The following is a 25,388-nucleotide window of genomic DNA, read 5'->3' as shown; positions in this document are numbered from 1 at the left end:
GTGACCCGGCGTTAAAGCTACAGTGCAACAAACACAGTGGGGGGTATAGATATCCCCCACGTGTGTTTGTTAATACCGATTGGTGGTTAGCCAATCAGGATTCAGGCTAGGATTTAAATACTTACCTTTCCTGTCTATCTGTGCCCTGTTGTGGTCTTTGCTTTTTAGTATTGATTCTGAACGTGTGCTTTCTGGTTACGTACTCTCTGTCTTGTTATACTGAGTTTGTGACTTTCTCCTACCCTTTGACCTCGGCTTGTTTCTCGTTATTCTGTTTTCTGGTTCCCCTTACTCGGCTTGTCTCCTGACTATTCTGTGTGTGCTTAGCCCGGCCACTCTAAGGACCGGTACTGCACACTTTCTGTCTGTGTGTCTGTGTGTGTGTTAGCGTGTTGGGTTCCCCAGTATCGTGACAGTAAAGACCCCACACGTGACAGTGCAACTTTAACCTCACACCAAGCTATGTAAAGACCCCACACGTGACAGTGCAACTTTAACCTCACACCAAGCTATGTAAAGACCTCACAAGTGATAGTGCAACTGTAACCTCACACCAAGGTACGTAAAGACCCCACAAGTGACAGTGCAACTTTAACCTCATACCAAGTTACGTAAAGACCCCACAAGTGACAGTGCAACTTTAACCTCATACCAAGCTATGTAAAGCGCCCCCAAGTGGTTCCCCTTACTCGGCTTGTCTCCTGACTATTCTGTGTGTGCTTAGCCCGGCCACTCTAAGGACCGGTACTGCACACTTTCTGTCTGTGTGTCTGTGTGTGTGTTAGCGTGTTGGGTTCCCCAGTATCGTGACAGTAAAGACCCCACACGTGACAGTGCAACTGTAACCTCACACCAAGGTACGTAAAGACCCCACAAGTGACAGTGCAACTTTAACCTCATACCAAGTTACGTAAAGACCCCACAAGTGACAGTGCAACTTTAACCTCATACCAAGCTATGTAAAGCGCCCCCAAGTGACTGTGCTGCTGTAACCTCACAGTAAGCTATTCAAACAGTGTTGAGAGTTCAAATACAAATTTGCACTCCATGCTTTTTTATGTAATCTGCTTTCGATTTTTTGTTAGCATTTGTTTTGTGTGTTTATTTACAATCTGTGCAATTGTATACAACTATACAATAGGTAGCACAAATGTAAGACATTGCTGCATTTAGCCCTTTGCAATCATTACTATGACAAATGCACATACAGTTTTAAATCACCTGGGTTTTATGTAGTTTATACATGTTACATTTTTATCCTTTATATTGTTCATATCCCATGATTGTATATGTGTTGGTCATACCATGCTAACATTCTCTTTATTTCGGATTCAATGATTATATTTAATCTACATTTGTTATGTTCCTTGCTATACAGTTTTTCAAACCTTACCAGATGTGCTTCTGGCTGACCAGAAATAGGACAATGCGCACCCCATCTCGCACAAGACAGGAGGCACCTCTGCATCAAATCATAGTCTTTCCTATTGTTTCCCAGAATTACGTTTTTATCATCACACAAGCGAAGAGAGGAAAAAAAGCAAATATTAGCATGTGTTGCAAAAATAAAAGTTGGCTACTATCTATAACCATTACTACATATAATAACTTCACCCAGCTATACCATTGCTGGTAAGAGTTAAAAATTTATGCACGTGTTAACTCTTGCTAGCACTGATACAGATAGGGGAACTTGTTATATTTTATTTACTCTAAACAGTACTAACATTGAACTCCAATTCCCATGATACTTCCTTATGATCCTTTAGTAGTTAAAATATTATTGAACTGTTATTTATTCAAGGTAAGGAGCTGGAAAGAAAGAAAGAAAGAAAAAAGGGTAACCACAGATTGGCATGAGCTGTGGAGCTTGGGTCACAAGTTGATGGGTTTACCCAAAATGTAGAGCCTAGCTGCTGTGGAATACTAACTCCCATGATACTCTACCAGCCGTAAGACTACCTTATGCCCCACCTCCTCACCTACCCTAGTGACTTGGAAAATCAGCCTTCCACGCAAGTAACCTTTCTAGAGCCAAATATATAAAATGTAACACAGATTAGCAGCTAAAACCTCAATCTGACCAGTGGTAGAAAAATGAGCCTCTCTCCTCTACGAAACCTAAAAGGTTAATTCGTCTTCTTTTTTTTTTTTCCTTATATTTAATTTATGTTTTTTTTTTTCATTTGTTCTTATTATTATACTTATTTCTTTTATATGTCTTAATTATTCAAAAGGGGAATATATCATAACTGGAATAACAGCAAAATAGGACAGAAAGATGTAATATGGTCCAAGGTTAAACAAGTCTGCATACGACCCTCCCCTCCAACTGGGCAAAACATATACACCGGGTGAGTGAATGTTAAAATGACTTGTGCACAGTCTACCTGGTGGCATGGGGAAATCGCGGCTTGCTGCTGGATTCATGTCTCTAAGGCAGGCTGCTCAATCACAGGGCACCTATCAGACATAGTATCAGCTGCTCCTTCTAGCAACAATCGTAAGCTGCTGTCGATCAGGGAAACTAATTAGTGGTTTTATTATGTATGGAAGCTGCAGCCTGTCACTGAATTCTCACTGTGAACAGCTTCTCAAATCCACTTGTCTGTGCTTTTCTCTGAGTGCAGTCCACGCAGATGACAAGACCACCACAAGCTTTTCAGGGATTTGCCCACCTACAGCACTTTACACAGAGAAAGAGAGAGAGAGAAGGGTGAGGACCACGTCTCTGTCTGTGAGCACTCTCGAGGCAGTACGGCTGGAAGGAATCCTGGAAAAGTTAAAAAGGAAGGTGCACGGAAATCGGACAATTATATCAGTCTTGTGAACTATTTTATCCCCTCTTCGTAACCAAATCCTTGCTGGAAATCCTGGACACGCGGGGCAAGTTAATCGCCTTCAACCGATTCTTAGATATTAGGACAAGGACGGAAACGAGCAAGGAGAGAGAAAAATGAAGCATATGCAATGAGCCAAATGTGTTTTATGAATCTTTAATGTGTTGTGTACAGGATTATGTGGGGTCAGTGCCTCTCCTTTTCATCACAGTTACACATTCAGCTCTGCCTGTCCTTGGCAAGCACAATGGAGCCAGTGCATTACTAAAGACGAGAAAGGGATCACTTGCTTAGGATACCTGGCAGGAACTTAACAAAGGACAGTAACTCACACTATCATGGACCAGGCAGAGAAGATGTAGCTGTAAGGAGTGGGATGCTGAAAGGGATGAACAGAACATATATGCAGGAGCCATTGTGACACTACACAGCCTACCTGCAAACCGTCTCTGCTCTGACTGTCAGGAGGAAGATAAATGAGCTGCATTTTGCACCCTTCAGGGTAAGTTTTCTCTTCTAAGACATATTGAGCTTTTGGAAGTGCTTTGTGCTGCTTTTTGTGGACAGGGGTAGCGCTAACACTCGCAGGCAGGCTGTGATTTCAAAACAAATAACCAAATAAGATGTAAAGCAGTTCAGTTCGTCTAGGCATGTGAATCGCTGCAAGCTTATTGGATTTGCTAAACTGTACACAACAGGCAGGGATGCCGGTCCCCAAACACTTCCCCCCCGCTCTCACCCTAACACCAGATTTCTCTTATTGTTTTGCATCAATTTTTTTAATTTTAGGGGCTTTTCTTATTTAAGAAGAATTTGATACAGATATTATGTTACTGGACCCCAGTTGTTCATGTTTCTTTCTTGAATGGTTTTAATACTTTTTTTGGGTGGGGGGGTTTATGTGCTGTTACATTTTAGGTATTTGCCTGTAATTGAAAAGTAGCTGCACTTGGTTGTTAAATGGTTAAAAAAAAAAGAAAAAAAGAAAAGGGGGTAACGGAATTCTGCCAAAAAGAGCATATAAACCATAATGCAATCAATCCCGGTCTCTGACAGCTCACAGTAGGATGTAGGAGCAGAGCAGAGATGATAGCACATTTTAAATTAGTGGATTTACCATATTAGAGGCAGTCGGGTCACAGCATGACTATTCTTTTATGTGTCTATCACTTGGTGACAAAGCACAGGTGTTCGTTTAAATGAGAGTGGTTTTGAGGAGCATATTTCAGTTTTGTTGTATGTGTGACATAATTCGAGTAAGATGAGCGGCAAAAACAATACCTCTAATAGTTAACCCATTAAGATCTTGGACAAAGTTAAAAGCAACGTGACCTTTGCATTAGTCATCTGAGCCTGACTTTGGAAGCTAATCTTTAAGAGATCTGTCCGATCTCCCATATTGTTGGGGTTCACCTGGAACACAAAACCCCATGTGTTTTCAAGAATTTAGAGGATGATGCTTTTAACCCCTTAAGGACACATGACATGTGTGACATGTCATGATTCCTTTTAATTCCAGAAGTTTGGTCCTTAAGGGGTTAAACCCTTAGGACCAATGATGGTTTATGTCATGATAACAATCTGTTCTGTTAAGATCTGATTCCAGAATGGAATGCCATACTCAATTAACGACAACAGGGCTACACAGAGTTGTCACACCAAAATCAGTAGGGCATGCCATGCTGGTATGAGGCAATTTAGGACCCAAGTGAGATGGTGGCAAGTATTCGAACAGCGAGGGGTTAAATATTTGCTAAAATTCCCTGCTTACCGATACAGACAGCTGCCCCGGTGAGCAGTGTATGTTACTCTGCCAGCCTGTATTTTATTCTTTTAGTCTGAGCCGGAGACTTTCCTTGGCCACTTGAAATTTTAATGAAGTTGTTAAAAGCATCCTTGCGGTTGCTGCCAACTCCTTGGTGATGCCACACATACAGATGTATGACAGTGCATTCCAAACACAAGCGAAAAAAAGAAAAGAAAAAAAAGCTCCAAACCTGACCCCAATGAGGCTTCCCAGGGGAATATGCCGGTGACGTTAATGTGTGATCCAAATGTCATGCAGCACTGTGTGCACAAATCAAGCTGCATGCGTCTCCTGCACGCTCTTTACATGTCTGCTAAGTAACATGGGATATGCCCTTTATGTATGGCCTGTTTGTAACAATGTGCGGAGCTAAACAGTTTGCTTGCTTTATCTGTTTTTGGCTTGCCTTGCTGAATTACATTTGCTTGCCTCTTTAGCGTGTGTATGATTTATTTTATTCTATTATGTTCTAGGAAGTAATTTTGACTGAAGCTTTTTTTTTTTACAGTATATAGTGATATAAAGATACATATATCTGGGCAGTCCACATTAAGTCAAAAATAGATGCAACGGTCAAATTTGTCAACGCAGGGAAGTGGGGGTCAATTAAGTTGGGGGGACCCAGGCTCTGTATCAAACACTGTAATATCTTTGTCGTCAATAATACGGTTAGCAGCTGGTTAAATTTCAGATTGGGGATTATGACTCATGTATTTTTATTGCCCGTAACAGGGCATTTCCTTGATAGTTACGAATATCCTTATTGTAATATAGGTTTTGCATACTTACACATGAAATAATATAGCTCCAGCAGCAAGCACTACATAGACATTAGACGTTGCAGCAGACAGCCAGAATCAATTTTAATTGAGCGTGACTTTTTTACCCTGTTACAATCTGAAGCATGCAGTTGTCCTGAAATCTGAAAAAAATCTCTAGAAATGAGCATCAGGAAAAAATATATCCTGCGCAAAGAAAGATCATTCACGTAAATGATCGAAGGTTTGTAAAATAAAATCATTGTTTGACTCCTGAAGGCGTCTACTGCTGTACACGGATATGCAATATAGTATGAATCTGTTCGTAAACGTTCAACCGATAAAATCAGATAGTGTGCGTAATATCAAATATACGTGGACGCCATTGTGTTTCTGCAGGTAACTTCTTACGTGTACCAGCAGATTGTAACATGGCAAATGAAGAATCCTACATAAAGCTGTCTATCCCATGATTCTCACAACTCCACTAATCTAGTAACAAATCACAAAATGCGTTGGGATCACTGCAAAACGCTCTACGTCAAATGTGATTTAGTCCCCGGGGAGAAAAGTGGAATCCCACAATGTACATTGTGCTGCTGCACCAGGTGAAAATAAAAAGTGACAAACTGAAATCTGTGTTACCAGTTATCCCCTAGAGGTGCCATTATTTGCAGTAGGTGTTTCACGGTCATCTTCGCAGATCTCTCTTTCAGCTGGCTTGCTCACTGCTGCACATTACGAAAATATTGACAAAGAGCTACTGGCAGTTTTGCTTATGTTCCAGTTGTCCGTTATCTGTTCCATGGTCTGCGAGGAAAGCTGGATTAATTAATATTAAAGTGCCCATTGTCGTATCTTTAAAGTGAGATCCGTAACAGAAGATAAGAAGCATGGTAGGATGCAGAATGCACTTGTGTGGCAATAGACGAAGCCTGAATTAGTTAGCCAGTATGGCATTAAATAGGCCACAGTGGTAATATTGCATTCTACACGTTGTTTATTTTTTAACTTGTAAACCACGCCGTTGTGTCCAAGGAAATTGCAAACAGAGCAGGAAAACCAGGAGGGCCACTAATCGAATAGAGTGTGATTGAAACGTGGAAGTATAAACATAACATAATAATTATCCAATCATGTTTATAAATTAGAACTGACTTCCCGTTATCAGAAAAAATTAGAATGTGAGCTAAATATATATGGAATACTAGACATAATGCAGTACATCATGTGTTTTAATAGATACAGCCTGCTCGGTACACATGGTGTATAATAATACTGGCTGCTAATAGGAGGCCGAGCACACAGATGTTCAAGTGCTCTCTCTATATACACACTAATGCAGGCACATTGTATCTAAGGAACAGCTATATTAGTCTACTTTGTGCTATACGTTTGCTGTACAATATGGACTTGGTCTAAACTCATACATCATAAGATGATCTATCACAGGGGCTCAGACAAACCATATCACAGGGTGAGCTCTATGTGATATGACCATCTACAAATATTCACCTCCACCTTGGGTTTGTTTTAATTGCATCTGCTTTAATCTTGTGCAAGATACAGTGACTGCCAGGTTATTATGGCTGTGGCTGTCAAAGATTTATGGGCGTTGAAGTCCAACGCCTGGTGTGGGCTGATGTGAGATTATATAACATATTGATTTAAACATAATCACACTGCTCTATAATACAGGCTAAATACATATCACAAGGGGTTCTCTATAATACAGGCTAATTACATATCACAGAGCGTGCTCTATATTACAGTCTAAATACATATCACATGGCGTGCTCTATATTACAGGCTAAATACATATCACATGGCGTGCTCTATATTACAGGCTAAATACATATCAGATGACGTGCTTTATATTACAGGCTAAATATACATCAGATGATGTGCTATTACAATACAGGATCATTCTAAACATATACCTGACAGATCTAATTATAATACAGGTTAATGCTAAAAACATGATCAGAACATAGAATGATATAGGATCATTCCAGACACATACCTCACAAAGCATTATATGATATAGGACCATTTTAAACACATACCTCACAGAGCACTATATAATATAGGACCATTCTAAACACATACCTCACAGAGCATTATATAATATAGGACCATTTTAAACACATACCTCACAGAGCCCTATATAATATAGGATCATTCGAAACACATACCTAACAGAGCACTATAGAATATAGGATCATTCTAAACACATACCTCTCAGAGCACTATATAATATAGGATCATTCTAAACACATACCTCACAGAGCATTATAGAATATAGGATCATTCTAAACACATACCTCACAGAGCATTATAGAATATAGGATCATTCTAAACACATACCTCACAGAGCATTATATAATATAGGATCATTCTAAACACATACCTCACAGAGCACTATATAATATAGGATCATTCTAAACACATACCTCACAGAGCATTATAGAATATAGGATCATTCTAAACACATACCTCACAGAGCATTATAGAATATAGGATCATTCTAAACACATACCTCACAGAGCATTATATAATATAGGATCATTCTAAACACATACCTCAAAGAGCACTATATAATATAGGATCATTCTAAACACATACCTCACAGAGCATTATATAAGATAGGATCATTCTAAACACATACCTCACAGAGCATTATAGAATATAGGATCATTCTAAACACACCTCACAGAGCACTATATAATATAGGATCATTCTAAACACATACCTCTCAGAGCACTATATAATATAGGATCATTCTAAACACATACCTCAAAGAGCACTATATAATATAGGATCATTCTAAACACATACCTCACAGAGCATTATAGAATATAGGATCATTCTAAACACATACCTCACAGAGCATTATATAATATAGGATCATTCTAAACACATACCTCACAAAGCATTATATAATATAGGATCATTCTAAACACATACCTCACAGAGCATTATATAAGATAGGATCATTCTAAACACATACCTCACAGAGCACTATATAATATAGGATCATTCTAAACACATACCTCACAAAGCATTATATAATATAGGATCATTCTAAACACATACCTCACAGAGCACTATATAATATAGGATCATTCTAAACACATACCTCACAGAGCACTATATAATATAGGATCATTCTAAACACATACCTCACAAAGCATTATATAATATAGGATCATTCTAAACACATACCTCACAGAGCATTATATAAGATAGGATCATTCTAAACACATACCTCACAGAGCACTATATAATATAGGATCATTCTAAACACATACCTCACAAAGCATTATATAATATAGGATCATTCTAAACACATACCTCACAGAGCACTATATAATATAGGATCATTCTAAACACATACCTCACAGAGCATAATATAATATAGGATTATTCTAAACACATACCTCACAGAGCATTATATAATATAGGATCATTCTAAACACATACCTCACAGAGCATTATATAATATAGGATCATTCTAAACACATACCTCACAGAGCATTATATCATATAGGTATTATGATAAACACATACCTCACAGAGCATTATATAATATAGGATCATTCTAAACACATACCTCTCAGAGCACTATATAATATAGGATCATTCTAAACACATACCTCACAGAGCATTATAGAATATAGGATCATTCTAAACACATACCTCACAGAGCATTATATAATATAGGATCATTCTAAACACATACCTCACAGAGCACTATATAATATAGGATCATTCTAAACACACCTCACAGAGCACTATATAATATAGGATCATTCTAAACACATACCTCTCAGAGCACTATATAATATAGGATCATTCTAAACACATACCTCAAAGAGCACTATATAATATAGGATCATTCTAAACACATACCTCACAGAGCATTATATAAGATAGGATCATTCTAAACACATACCTCACAGAGCACTATATAATATAGGATCATTCTAAACACATACCTCACAGAGCATTATATAATATAGGATCATTCTAAACACACCTCACAGAGCATTATATAATATAGGATCATTCTAAACACATACCTCACAGAGCATTATATAATATAGGATCATTCTAAACACATACCTCACAGAGCACTGTAGAATATAGGATCATTCTAAACACATACCTCACAGAGCATTATGTAATATAGGGTCATTCTAAACACATACCTCACAGAGCATTATATAATATAGGATCATTCTAAACACATACCTCACAGAGCACTGTAGAATATAGGATCATTCTAAACACATACCTCACAGAGCATTATGTAATATAGGGTCATTCTAAACACATACCTCACAGAGCACTATATAATATAGGATCATTCTAAACACATACCTCACAGAGCACTATAGAATATAGGATCATTCTAAACACATACCTCACAGAGCACTGTAGAATATAGGATAATTCTAAACACATACCTCACAGAGCACTATATAATATAGGATTATTCTAAACACATACCTCACAGAGCACTATAGAATATAGGATCATTCTAAACACATACCTCACAGAGCACTATATAATATAGGATCATTCTAAACACATACCTCACAGAGCATTATATAATATAGGATCATTCTAAACACATACCTCACAGAGCACTATAGAATATAGGATCATTCTAAACACATACCTCACAGAGCACTGTAGAATATAGGATCATTCTAAACACATACCTCACAGAGCACTATAGAATATAAGATCATTCTAAACATATACCTCACAGAGCACTATATAATATAGGATCATTCTAAACACATACCTCACAGAGCATTATATAATATAGGATCATTCTAAACACATACCTCACAGAGCATTATATAATATAGGACCATTCTAAACACATACCTCACAGAGCATTATAAAATATAGGATCATTCTAAACACATACCTCACAAAGCATTATATAATATAGGATTATTCTAAACACATACCTCACAGAGCACTATATAATATAGGATCATTCTAAACACATACCTCACAGAGCATTATATAATATAGGATCATTCTAAACACATACCTCACAGAGCATTATGTAATATAGGATCATTCTAAACACATACCTCACAGAGCACTATATAATATAGGATCATTCTAAACACATACCTCACAGAGCATTATAGAATATAGGATCATTCTAAACACATACCTCAAAGAGCACTATATAATATAGGATCATTCTAAAGACATACCTCACAGAGCATTATAGAATATAGGATCATTCTAAACACATACCTCACAGAGCACTATATAATATAGGATCATTCTAAACACATACCTCACAAAGCATTATATAATATAGGATCATTCTAAACACATACCTCACAAAGCATTATATAATATAGGATCATTCTAAACACATACCTCACAGAGCATTATATAATATAGGATCATTCTAAACACATACCTCACAGAGCACTATATAATATAGGATCATTTTAAACACATACCTCACAGAGCACTATATCATATAGGATCATTCTAAGCACATACCTCACAGAGCACTATATCATATAGGATTATTCTAAACACATACCTCACAGAGCATTATATAATATAGGATCATTCTAAACACATACCTCACAGAGCACTATATAATACAGGATCATTCTAAGCACATACCTCACAGAGCATTATATAATATAGGATCATTTTAAACACATACCTCACAGAGCACTATATCATACAGGTATCTTGATAAACACATACCTCACTATATAATATAGGATCATTCACAGAGCACATTATTATACAGGCTCATTCTAAACACAAACATCACAGTGTGTTAATCAGATGTGGATCTAAACATAAACTTCATAAAGCATGCTATAATATAGACACAGCTGAACTCACATATGCTCAGGTGTGTATCTGCCATCGAAGCTCTACAAAATGTCTAAAGTTATTTATAAAACATCATATTTCAGCTGTAAAATAATAAATACCCAATATCCTTTATCTTATCCTATACAATATATTTACAGATTGCTATGTAGATACTCTTAAAGGAACGCTGTAGTTTTAGGAATACAAATGTGTAATCCAATGGCTATAGTGTCCTGTCACCGTTTAGGTTCTTCAGGCCCATGCTGCCAGGGTTAAAAATTTGAGTTTTACTTCCCTTCTCTCCCTAGCAGCACTGTATCCCTGATGCCTTCCCACCTCTTTAGCCAAGATCCTTAATCTCATCCAATCCAATACATTACCATGAAGGCTAGTGTGCATGCGCGGCAAAGCGCCACACTGCACCAGAGTGTCTCTGATTTAAATAGTTTTACTCAAGTATTTTGTCAGAAGCGCCTTAAGTGACTGTCACTATGACAAACCATTCAAGGCAGGTTAACACGGCAATGTTTTAGGCAACAGGGTTAAATCTGGGGAGGCATGGCACCCGACTACTTAATTGAGATGAAGTTGTGTGAGTGCCTGTAGAGTCCTTTTAAACTACAAAAATTACATTGTAATCCAGTACGGACAAGGCAAAGACAGGTCACACATTGCAAATGTACAGAAGTAAATAGGAACCCTTTAATTTCATCTCCTCTCCGTATGCTTTCTGACTGCCAGGTGCAAATGACAGAGTTTATAACAATGATTGACAGAGAGCTAAGATGGAGGTGCCCATCTGCAAGACAAAAGGGTGCTGATTTCTACATTTTTTTTACATTTATTTTAAAACCCTATAAACACATTTTTATCAAATTTAGGATTAAGTAGATATGATATTAAAAATACTGTGATGTGACAGATGCCTTTTAACTTACACACGATTGCTGGACACACACGCATTAAGAAAGATACCAATATTATAAAACGTAGATATACCAACCAAAGCCCCTTCTTCTATCTCAGCTGCTGACTTAAAAACATTACGATATTTGAACAGTCTAATTGAGGGTCGGCAGGCTGTATAAACAATTTCTACAGTATGGTCACAGATCCCACAATAAAGAGAGACTACTATTCATCACAGGTTGGTGTTAGCAGACAGTGGCCACAAAACACTAATAATAACTAATAACTAGTTATATGAGCAATCGGAAACAACATACACAAAGCCATAACACAAACTACAAAAGGTGCAATATAATTCGGCTACACCGAAGAGAGCACACATATCTTGCATGTGGTTCTACAGATAATACAATAGAGATTAATCAGATATGATATGGATAAGTATAAAAACATAGAGTGCCTAGCACAAGGAAAACACAACTACCACGGAGAACTCTAGAGAACTGGGTAGATTCCAGGTTACTGGTAACACATCTTCAACTAATTTAGGGTTACAAAACAAACCTTACAATGCAGCCAAGAGCAGAATAAAAGATATATTTGCTGAAGAAAAAATAAGTAAATGGAAAATTAGCAAAAAGTTTTACATGACCATAAATGCATTTTCTGAAAAAAGACTGATTAGCAACTGAAAGAAATGCTCAGTCTCTCCTCGTCCATCACATCTCGTTGGCTCGGTTTTTGAGATAAGGCGGCACGTGGGGAATTCTCTACACAAGCCAAATATGGACATTTATTTCTGATGGGAACTTTCAAAGATTTCACTGGAACAATGTTATTTCCTTTATTTTTTTTTACATTTCATCTCATCTAAAATAACAAGTATGAGAATTAAAAATAAAAGAGGGTCTTCACTCCCGTGGTTCAGTATGGCCAAGCTAGCTTCAAAGAACAAGAGACCGCCTCACATTTCGATGCCCCAGCTTGTGTCTCGACTTAAGGTAGATAATTCAATATGTGTTCTATACACGTCTTGCCCCTGGTGACTATGTTTATTAAAAAGGTCTTGATTTCACATGTACAGAATGATTGGTGGTAAGAGTCACCTGTCTGCGTGGAGGTGGGGGGTGAAAAGCTCTCCCATCTGCCAGACACATTCATTACCATTTAGTAGATCAGGTCAGGAAAGATTAATGGATGGAGAGGCAGACCACTCATACACTCGTATCCATGACTCGAAAACAGTCCATTTCCTGGTACAAGAACAGCACCTTCACTGACCTCATGACCCAAGGAACAGACTGGATAACTGTATTCATTTGCCTGGAGTTAAAAGCAGTACGACATCCTATATCAGCTGGAACACTGCACAGGGAAGTTACAGTAACAGTTAGAATCAGAAAAAGTGTTATGTGTTCTGCTCTTCAGGTTTAGTCACCAGTGGGTAATACATCAACAGCCAACTCACACGTCTTTGAGAAGATGCAATCAATATATTCACCAATGAACATATATATTGTATAAATGACTCATTGTTATTCATTCTAGGAACACATGTTGCTTTAAAGAAACAGCAAACCCCTACAGCGCACTGTAGTGGTTATGGTGCCAGGAGTGTCCAGATGCCCCCATTATAAGTAGTTGAACCGTTTCAGAATGGTTTTGCCTTCTTGCCTAATGTCCACCAAGCTCCATTCCCTACGCACTGTAGTGGTTATGGTGCCAGGAGTGTCCTCATGCCCCCATTATAAGTAGTTGAACCGTTTCAGAATGGTTTTGCCTTCTTGCCTGACGTCCACCAGGCGCCATTCAATACGCACTGTAATGGTTATGGTGCCAGGAGTGTCCTCATGCCCCCATTATAAGTAGTTGAACTGTTTTCAGAATGGTTTTGCCTTCTTGCCTGACGTCCACCAGGCGCCATTCAATACGCACTGTAATGGTTATGGTGCCAGGAGTGTCCTCATGCCCCCATTATAAGTAGTTGAACTGTTTTCAGAATGGTTTTGCCTTCTTGCCTGAAGTCCACCAGGCGCCATTCCATATGCACTGTAATGGTTATGGTGATTGGAGTGTTCCTTTACAAAGTTTAAAGTCTTTCTAACATTTCAGAAAAGTTTACACATATTCAGGGTGCCAAGGTTAGTCTTAAACTGACTTAAGCTAATTACACTTAACAAGGGTAGGTAACTGTAAAACATAGGTAAAAAAAAACAATCACCAGTATTATTCTTCAGTGTAATCCAAGAAATGTCAGGAACAAACTAATGAGGAAATATATGTTTAATTACTTTCTTAGCCCTTGCACGTCTCAGCAAATAAAAGAATTTCCAAAGGATTGTGACCGCAAGACACGATTCACTAATCAACGCTCAAAGACACTCCTTGAAATCATGCAAATCTTCCAAAGCCCATTATGCAGATCACATAACATAATGTCACTACCTCTGTACATTCATTTCTAATTACACTGTTTTAGATGATGATTAATTCCTACAATTTTCAACATGTTAAAGCACGTTCATCAAAATCTTGCGTCAAACTAAATAGGTGCACAAAATACGCCACTGAAACATGAAAGGATGAGTAATGCGTTAATGTAAATGGGCTTTACATAAAGTGGAGCATTGTGATGGATTAAAATATCTATGTAAATGTTACAAGACATTTGACTGCTGTAAGAAATTTTACATTTTAAGATAAGTGAATAATGATATTTGCAGATACAGCTGAAAAAAAAACACAAACTAACTGATCCACTTAATATCAAATCTATGATGTGTTTTGACTGACTGGTGTTTTTCACAGATAATGAAGTCCATATTAATATGAAGGATATCACAATCAGCAGGTTCCAAAAGTAAAATTCTGTACTGTGAGTAAAGACAACTGAGAAATTACCAATGCTGGACTGAGAGAGACTAAAATTCGGAAAATTGGTCTATCGGAATTTGGAAAGATGCCTCTTTTTCAACTGCTTACCAGTGCCAGTCGTGATGATTGACAGGTTTAGCCAATATGAATAACGCCTAAACTCAAGATATGTTTAGTGACAATAAAATGTCCTTTTAAATTTCAGTTTAGATTTTTTTTTTATGCAAGTGATCGCGTAATGGGAACATGACACATGAAACACGTAAAAAACATTTACAATCAAGCATGGTACAGTTGCGGGTTACTCAAGGTCTCATTTCGTTATTCCACTCATTTTTAAGTAATTTCAACTAGGTTTCCCTATTATGGGCAGGGTGCGTTATGGCAGTCTACTTTTATAGAGGGGTCTGGCCTTAGGTCTCGTAGTGCCTCTTGGGTCTTATCGCGGTATCGCTGTGAGGAATCAGCTTCACTGAGGCCTTCAGTGAGGTTAACAGTTAGCCTGCTAGCCTTCGTTTGCGGTGACTTTACGCTTGGCATACTATTGCTAGAGTGGAAGGCCTGGGGAATGGCCCGTGCGGGCATGGTATGCTTAGTTTTGGTGCCTATTGAGTAAACAATAGTGGTTGCAGGATTCTGTGGAAATAGTATTGGTATCAATAGCTGCAATGTGAATTCACAAAGTAGCAATATTAAATAAACAAATGTATCAGCTACTTGTATCTTTTCTTCCCATATAAGGGCAAGAAAAAAAAATTGCTGAATAGAAATTATCTAGTAAAGCTTCTATCATATATATATAAACCAATACACTGGGGAATAGGTAGAATAAATGGGAGAAATATATTGTCCCACTGTAGTAGAAATTTTTAAATGCTATGTCATTTATATTGTGCAGCCGACAGATTATTTTTTTTTTTTAAAGATTTTTATTGTTGTACTCAATTGTGCAAATCCCAGAGAAGCCCTTTAACCATGAACTGATGCAAATTGAAGAATTGCAAGCTTTGAATCTAAAAAGTGGGGTGGAAAAAAAAAATCGGAATAATTCTCCAAACACATTTATTTATCCAGCTGGGCTATTTTTGCCCACAATTAGCATTTCCCATGTTACGGAACAGATCTAATAAAATAAAGACTACAGATACAATAAAGTACTATATAGATCCCATAAGCTTTACATACATATTTGAAATCTGAACCGCTCTACAGGTGCTCTCATATAAAATGAAAAGAAAAAAAAAAATCTACAAAAAAAAAGATTGAAGTGTGCTGCGGGGGAATTTGTGAAAGCACAAGGTACGGAAAATATCTCTATTCAACACTAGAAATGTCGATGGATCTCGGTTTTAAAATTAGGTTTCAGCCCCCAAGTTACTGAATTAAGAAGATCACGTAGGAAGAATAGAAATCTGCAGATTGGCAGGTGATACTTATGTTCCATAAAGAAAGGCTTTGGAACGCAGCATTCTTTAACTAGAAATAACGCACATTCTTTTGCGAATACCGCAAGGCTAAAGCAGGACTTTTAAAAACTTGTAATAATGGTCTTGGATGTTCCTGAGTGTTCTACACCTTTAATAGTATGTCAGATACAATATATCAGTGTCTACAGCCCTCAAATGAAATCTTTGCAGTGCCAGCAATTATGATTTTTTTTAAATGAGACAGTAGGTTAGATTAAAGGGACACTATAGTCACCAGAAAAACTACAGCTTAATGTAGTTGTTCTGGTGAGTATAATCATTATATGCAGGCATTTTCATGCAATGAAAAGGCAGTGTTTACATTGCCCCTTGGGACACCTCCAAGTGGCCACTCCTCAGATGGCCACTGGATGTGCTTCCTGGCTAAGTGCTGCACAGTAGGCAGCCCTGCCGTTCAGTGTCCCCACGCTCTGGGTGGAGGGTGCGGCTGGGAGGTGGGGGAGCAAGCCCCCTAAATGGTGGTTTAACCCCTTAAGGACACATGACATGTCTGACATGTCATGATTCCCTTTTATTCCAGAAGTTTGGTCCTTAAGGGGTTAAACACTATAGGGTCAGGAATACATGTTTGTGTTCCTGACCCTATAGTGTTCCTTTAAATTATTGAGTCGGTCAATCAAAAGGCTGTGCTTAAATGTATTAAAGTACATAACCATTTGTCTATAATTACTTTGATTCCCAGAATGGGTGCAATTTAGCGGCTCTGTACACCTCACCTCAATAAACGCTTCTATACTGAAGAATAGTTAATAAAGAGTAACTGCTCGCAATAAGAAGGTCATAGCCTTTCAAATACTATAAATGCTACCCGGGATAATTTAATATGTTTTATTTATAAAAAAGATCGTCATTTGTTTGGTCACATTCATCTATTCTAAGGAAAATTGTAAAAACACTGTTACATCAGTCACAGGTGATATGCCTAAACTACCTGTGTTAAGATAAGGATATCCACCAAACAATGCTGTATTTCCTTAGGACAAAGCTTGAAAGTCTTCAAAGTAAAGAATGGCTAAGGAGGAATTAACGCTGTGTAAGAGAAACCGTGAGCAAATGCAGATTTTTAACTTGAGAGCAATTTTAGGTTTTAGACATCGTATGAAAAAGAAGACGGTCCAGATCTAACAACAGTGAACGATTACTTGGTTCTATTTCTTAAGAGTACAAAGAGTAAATGGGTGAAAACCCTATTTTATTGTCAAGCCATATTAGTTGTTTAACAAAACAAAAAAAAATGGGGCTTTCCCAATGTCAGGCAATTTGTCTGCCACTTTGATAATGTGCTATCCCTGTTTTTTCACTTTTTTCACATTCAAAGCCATCCAATGTTGGAAGGCTGTGTGACCCAAATAATTCTTCAGTGCAAGCTGCAGTGATTATGGTGCTTAGCCTGTTAGTTTCATTATAACAAAGGACAACACTGCACATAATGTTCCGATGAAAGAAAATACATACATAGTAATAAAAGAGCAGTTGTATAGTGCAACGTAAACCCTGTGTGCTTCAGCTGTAATGGTGCCCAGTCTCTAATAGGGATTACTCTAGAACAGGCATAGGCAACCTTCGGCACTCCTGATGTTTTGGACTACACCTCCCATGATGCTTTGCCAGCACTATGGATGTAAGAGCATTATGGGTTATGTAGTCCACAACATCTGGAAAGCCGAAGGTTGCCTATCCCTGCTCTAGAACATGCAGCAGTTGAAGCTGTCCCTATGACCGTTCCATCCATGGGTTAAACGACAATGCTAACATGTACAAAACTGTGTAAGACCACAAACAGCACACTGTGACACTGTGCAGGATATTTCATAGGTACAGCCCTCTGCCAGGCATATCTCTATGTCAATAGTATGTAAAGATCTGAATGGAAAGTGACTGATAAAAATAGAATTTCATCTATATTTTCTGTTGGCTTGGCAAGCAGAATCTAGACACACGTTTGCGGTTTAAAGTATGCCCTTGACATTTGTGACTAGGAGGAGCACGTTAAGGTCCCACTGACCAGGCATGTTTTCTGGAACTCTTTCCATAAGAACGCGGCATGTTACCGATTCAGTGGCCAGGCTGCAACGCATTAACAAATATTAGCTACATAGAGGAGGTGGATTCCTGATAAATTGTGCGTTTATTAGCCATGTATGTGTTATTCGAAAAGTAAGAACATATTCCATATCTTTCTATGATGGGCAAATAAAACAATAAAATATATTCTAACAAACACGTTAAGGTGAATAGAATAGAATAGAATAGATTAGAATAGAGGAGATATGAGGAAGGTCCTGCTCCAAGAGCTTGCAATCTAAGGGAAGTGAATGTAAGTACCCAGCAAGTAAACAGCATTGGATTCAGAAGGATAAAGAGATAGCCACCAATGCATATAACTAAGCAGATATATAAAATATGACTTGTTCATAAAGTACTGATGTAGCGTCATTTCATGGTACAAATTGAAACATTCAAAGATCATGCACACGAGCCGTGGCTCATGCATAAAGTTTAGGATAGATACATAAGCCAATGTGCAGAGAGGTCTATGAAATGATCTAGGATGTGATGGCAGGCAGAGATGGAGATAAAAGGTATTATGTCAAAGACGAGATTTGGCCCTATTAGTTATACTTACCTGAAGGTCTCTTTTGCGCGTGCCACCATCTTCTTCTATTGTTAGCTCCGAGTACTTCATCCACCAGGAGCTACAAAACTGCTGTACTCTCACCCAGCACAAAGGTCTAAGAAGGGTCCCACAGTCCACATACACCAAGACGAGAAGTTGGGGGAATTGACAATTCTCTGACAGCAGAAGCCTCACCTTTTGGCAACTTCATGCTTGACTATAAAACAAAATGTATTTGTTGTCTAATATCTCCTGATTGCATAGGAATTTCAATCAATTCCCAACTCATTCAATATGATCATTTTATAAAGGTATTGTGTTTAACCCCTCTGCTGCTGGAGGTGTAACTCTACCTCCGGCACCATTACTGGGGTGTTATCAATCAGCCCAGAACTAGAGTTGTCCAGGCTGGATAATGTCAGTTCTGTGAAACTTTGGTTGTACAGAATGTCAACCGCTAAGAGCGGTCACCTGATGCTCTCAGACAATAACGATCATGGCTGTGGTTTCTGTCACCAGACTACGAGGGAGCTTCAGCGGGCTGTAGTGGTTACGATGATTGGAGTAACCCTTTAATGAAAAGTTGCTATTGATAATCTATTCACTTTTTTCACAATGTGGCCATACATGGAAAATTATCTAAATCACACTTAACATTACAATACAAAGGACAAAAAATAGTTTTTCAAAATATATCAAAACAGAAACATTAAACATCTAACAAAAGATAAGATAACAATGGGTTATTATGCAAAATGAAAGTATCATAATATAATGTAATTAAATGTGTCATTTTAGTTTCAAAACATTTTTGACAAATTTGTAAATAATATACATAAAAGACAGAGCATTCATAACAACAGATAAATATATCCTCAGTGTATGTATGACTGTAGAGCTTGGAAAATGTTATTGTTGCAGGAATCCTAAGAAAATTCTCAATTTGTCAGTGGGGGTTGTTAGGGGTACATTGAGAAATGATCTGATATCAAAAGGATGTGGGTTATACAGAAACTGGAGAATAATTATAAGTTATTTTCAAACTTTAAATCTTTGACTGTCAGAATGCAAAGATCATGAACGTCTGCCAGGCAATGAACTCTTTAATAACCAATTATCATCATAATCTGGTCTCTAGAGATTGTCCTGACTAGTTTTGGCAGATCCTGCTACCCTACAATAAAAGGATCAGTAGAATTTGGAATAGAAGGATCCTTAAAGGTTAGATTATTACGGCACATATCGTCATTGATCCTTGCAGGATAAAGTGGCCAAGTAGACATAATGTCATGTTAGCATCGCCCCATTTATTTCAGTAACACCCTGGCATTTGACTGATAGTGAATAAGAGGGCAGCATATTATTCACAGCATTCTTCAGCTAACAGGTTAATAAATATGTCTACTACAGTCTCCACAGCACAGTTCTGCCGAGTAAGTGGCCCCATTTAGCAGATAAACAGTGGAATGAGAACACGCTGTGAGCAATCGAAGTGTTTAACACATTTGTAGGCGATAACAGTTTGAAACCCATAATGATTTATTCAGTTTCACAAACATATAGATGGAATCTTAATTGTAACAATTCAAGGTTCTTCATTGCTAACAAAGTGGCAATTTCAGGAGAGAAAAAAAAAAATAAAGCCATGTGCCTGATTATTCATAGATCTGTATTGTTATAATTATATATTATTGATAAATAAGGAGAGATTTAACAATGTACAATGTATAATACATTTGCATGCACTGCATTACACAATGTATCTATCTCAATCTAAACATTTCTAATAGTGAAGTTCATTAGGAAGAATCTGGTAAACATTACTCACGTTGATTCTATTCAATTACCAATCAAAACCAGTTCAAAGTGGGGGCGTGGCCTAACTACTGAAGCGGACAGTCGCATGGCCTCTGAGCTCCGGCATATCGGAGGGGAAAAAAACAACTAAAATAGCCAGCCAACACTTACAAAACCCGGGGGGTGTACCCATTACCTGCCCCATCGGTCGGAAAAACAAGAAACCAAAACCGCACATCTCGGCAGGGCACAAGCATCGGTGATCTGTGGCGGCAGGCACATGGTGGCCAGGAGCACAAGATGGCAGTGCTCCATTGTGGGTGCTTGGACTTCTCCGGCGGTATGTCGGATGAGGCGGAGGGAGTACTCACGCCACCTCCACAGGTAGCGGAGACAGCACACCCGACACCCTCACCTCCAGGAGCAGATGCCGCACCAGCAACAGTAATGGCTATAAAAGAGCTCATGGCAGACCGCCAACAGAAAATATCAGCGGATGTGTCCCTAATAAGGGAAGACCTGCGGAGCCTGACCGGCCGCCTTGGCCTAGTGGAAAGTACCACACAAGAGCACACTCACACCATCGCTGACCTGCAAAGGGAGGTGAGGGAGATACAGCAACTGAATCAGGCCTTTGAACGCAGGCTAGACGCCCAGGAAGAGAGGCGAAGGCAAAAACATACGAAAATCAGGGGAATCCCGGAGAAAATACCTGCGGCTGAACTCCCACACCTAACTCATAGTAGCCCTACAGTGAAAGATAAAATTGTGGTGAGAGCACTCAGAACATGCAGAAATAAAAAATATATTACCAAACTTGGTTAAAATGGGAATATCTAGAACAATAAAGCACAAACACATAGAGTAATATTGTCATAAAAGAGATAAAATAATAATATGAGACTGGTTACACTCACATATTGCTGAGTCACTTTAAAAGCTGACTCAGACTTAGGGCTTTTGTGGAGATGAGAATTCTTCAGCTTTAGACGTCCTGTACCGGTTATACTTGGTCTGCACTGGGAAGTGTTTCTTCAAATTACTCCAGGAAGCAAGATCCAATATAAAATTTCTTTATTGTAAAATAACTTGATTATATAAAAAATAGTATCATATATCTTTATCCAATACAGGTAAAAACGTCCTTAAAAGCGCAATACCACGACGCGTTTCGGCACTCTCAGCCTTTCTCAAGTGGTCTGGTCTTCTCATCTCCTAGATCTTCTTTAAATGCTCTGAAATTTGGCGCCCTTTCGTCGGCGTCTTCTGTCTCTTCCGCTTTCGTCATTTCCAAGCGTCCATCAATTACGTTGCGTCATGACGTCTGGCGCCTACGTCATTGGTCCTCGTCCAGGCGTCAGCTTACGTCATGACGTCTTGTGGGCGCCGGACCCGGAAGTAGTACCGGCGCCATTTTTCAAAGTCCACTAACATGCAAATTTGCCAGTCCGTTAAACTCCACATTACAAGACAATAGTATATGATATTTAGGGGGAAAAAGGGAAAAGAATACATACTTATTTTCCACATGTAGCAATAGATTAATATAGGGATATTTAATACCTATTAAGAAAGGAAGGAAATCAGGGTTTTTAATGTTTTTAAACATTTAAAATCATATATACTAAAAAAACATATATACTAAAAAAGCACATCTAAAAATTTTTTTTAAATTTATATACATGAATTAATCTCGAAGTCGATATTGAGGCCATGGGGGGATAATGATTCCAAATTAAAAATCCATTTCATCTCATTTCTGCTGAGGAGACTATCTATATCTCCCCCTCTCCAATGGATTTTTACGGCCTCTATTCCTATAAATTCAAAACCATTTATATTCCCTCCATGTACCTCTAGAAAATGTTTAGAGACATTGTGCAAAGTGAATTTCCTATTTATATTATACACATGCTCCCTCATTCTTATCTTCAGTAATCTCGACGTCTTCCCAATATATTGTATGCCACAAGGACATATTATCATATATATCACATTTTTTGAGTTACATGTAATAAATGATTTAATCTCGTGTGTTTTTTTGTTCTGAAACGAGGTAAAATGGGTGACTTTTTTATTCTTATTTTTTCTTAGGGCACACCCTCTACATCTTCCACAATAGTAGAAACCTTTTTCCCTTTTAAACATGGATACACCTTGAGAAATTTTTTCTTTATCCAGAAAACTTGAGGTCAAAGTTTGTTTAATATTCTTCGCTCCTCTAAATATCAATTTTGGTTGTGTCCCTAAATATTGTTGTAGGCTCTCATCTTGTTCAAGAATATGCCAGTTTGTCTTCATAATTTTTTGTAACTTTTTACTATGGGAACTAAAATTAAAAATCGCCGGTACAATCTTATTATTCTCCTTTTGTTCTTTTTTCTTATATATTAGAATATTTTCTCTTTTTTCTTGTCCTACTTGATTTTTAATATTATTCAGGGAATCTTGGTTGTATCCTTTCTCAATTAGTTGATTAATAAGTATCTTTGTTTGCTCTTCATATTGTTCATCTTCTGTACAGTTGCGTCTCAGTCTTAAAAATTGGCCCTTTGGTATATTTGTTAACCAAGGTTTAAAATGGCAACTTTTAAGGTTAATAAAACTGTTCACGTCTACAGTCTTAAAATAAGTTTTACTTTTTATTTTCTTATCTTCAATATAAATACTTAAATCTAAAAAATTGACATTTACGGAGCTAATTTCCCATGTTAAGTTAATATTCCAATTATTAGCATTCAAGTTATTTAAAAAATTATTCAAAGATTCCTGTGTGCCTCTCCATATTAAAAAAATGTCATCAATGTACCTCTTGTAGAGGACCAGATTTGTCCCGAGCTCTGGCCTTGAGAAAATTTCCAATTCCTCCCAAAAAGCCATAAATAAATTGGCATAGCTCGGGGCAAATCTGGTCCCCATGGCCGTACCCTTAGTCTGCAGATAAAAATTGCCCTCGAACCAGAAAAAATTATTTAAAAGGATCAGTTTTATGCCCTCTATAATAAAATCAATCTGTTCAAGGTTTATATCTGTGTCCTTTCTTAAAAAATGTCTAGCAGCCTCACACCCCCTATCATGCTCAATAATAGTGTAGAGGCTGCTGACATCACAAGTCACCATAAAAAAATCCTTTTCCCAATTAAAACTATTTAAAATCTGTAAAAGGGACATGGTATCCTTGAGGTATGAAGGGCATCTCTTAACTGGATCTTGTAAAAATTGGTCTAAAAACTGTGACAGAGGTGATAACAAAGAACCGATTCCCGAAACAATGGGTCTTCCCGGGGGATTTTCTGTGTTTTTATGAATTTTTGGTAAGACATATAAAACCGGGATCCTGGGAAATTTAACATCTAAAAAGTCGTATTCCTTTTGATTTAAAAGTCCTGACTCTAGTCCTTGACTTATGAAAATACTCAATTTTTCTTTTATGTCCTCTAACGGGTTATTTGGTAATAATAGATATGTCTCTTTATCTTGTAGTTGTTCAAAAATCACTTTTAAGTATTGTTCTTTTTTCCATATTACAACCCCCCCGCCCTTATCTGCGGGTTTGATCACAATAGAGGAATTTTTCTTCAAGTCCTGTAGGGCCTTTCTTTCACTTTTAGTTAAATTATTCTGTTGTCCTTTATTAGATTCAATTTTTCTTAACTCACTAGTACATGCCTTTTCAAAGTAGCCCTGCTGACCCCGAAACAGGCAAAGCCTGTTGCCAGCACGTATGTAACGTTTATTCTATGCACCAAAAAAAATAAACAGTGCAAAGTACAGGCTTATACTGGGATGTGTATCTTGCCCATTAATATATAGACGAACGAATGGGCTAAATACAGATACTTTGCACTTTGAGATCATTAGGATAGTGACAGGGCTGGGTTCAATCAAGTGATAAATGAAAGGGTTGGGTGTGAGAGTAAAAGGGAAATCAGCGGAGATTTGAAGGATGTAGTGAAAGTTTGGGGTATTCATAAATTAGTGTCAATGGCACTGTACTCAAACATTTAAAGGATATAATAAAGCAGCAGACTTGAAAACAAGAGAAATCACAATGCATCCATACTGGCAAAATATTTTATAAATGAATAAATTATCATTTTTGTCCATTTTACCTGGTGGATTATTTGAATCTGGAAAGAAATTTACCCAAGGGTAGTAAAGACCATTTTGTTACTTTCAGTTAAATTAAATGACATTTCTCAATCCATATAATGATTGTGGATGTACCCACTTGTTGGAATCCGGCACCTCTGGATATTTTGCAAACATTCTAGCAATCCACCCACGAACGGGGCGAAACAGACAGCAAGATTCTAACAAAAAATGTGTCCAAGAAATTAAATCAGCTTACTTTCAAGAGATCTAACATTATCCGTGATCACAGCTCAAACACCACACTGTCACGTGGCAGGAGGTATAGGC

At 37.7% G+C, this 25,388-nt stretch overlaps 2 protein-coding genes across 2 annotated transcripts in view; one reads left to right on the top strand and one right to left on the bottom strand.

The window, feature by feature from the left end:
• The window catches only part of AVEN (apoptosis and caspase activation inhibitor), a 327,188-nt gene that overhangs the window by 211,836 nt on the left and 89,964 nt on the right, over positions 1–25,388 (bottom strand). The window lies entirely within an intron of this gene.
• Positions 2,389–25,388, top strand: part of CHRM5 (cholinergic receptor muscarinic 5) — a 135,124-nt gene continuing 112,124 nt past the window's right edge. The window contains exon 1 of the mRNA XM_063439171.1: positions 2,389–3,342. The gene's annotated coding sequence lies outside the window, so the exon portion shown is untranslated. The remainder of the gene's footprint in view (positions 3,343–25,388) is intronic.

Source organism: Pelobates fuscus, chromosome 13 (assembly GCF_036172605.1).
Source record: "Pelobates fuscus isolate aPelFus1 chromosome 13, aPelFus1.pri, whole genome shotgun sequence".
NCBI lineage: Eukaryota > Metazoa > Chordata > Amphibia > Anura > Pelobatidae > Pelobates > Pelobates fuscus.
This window is presented reverse-complemented; position numbering and strand designations above follow the sequence as displayed.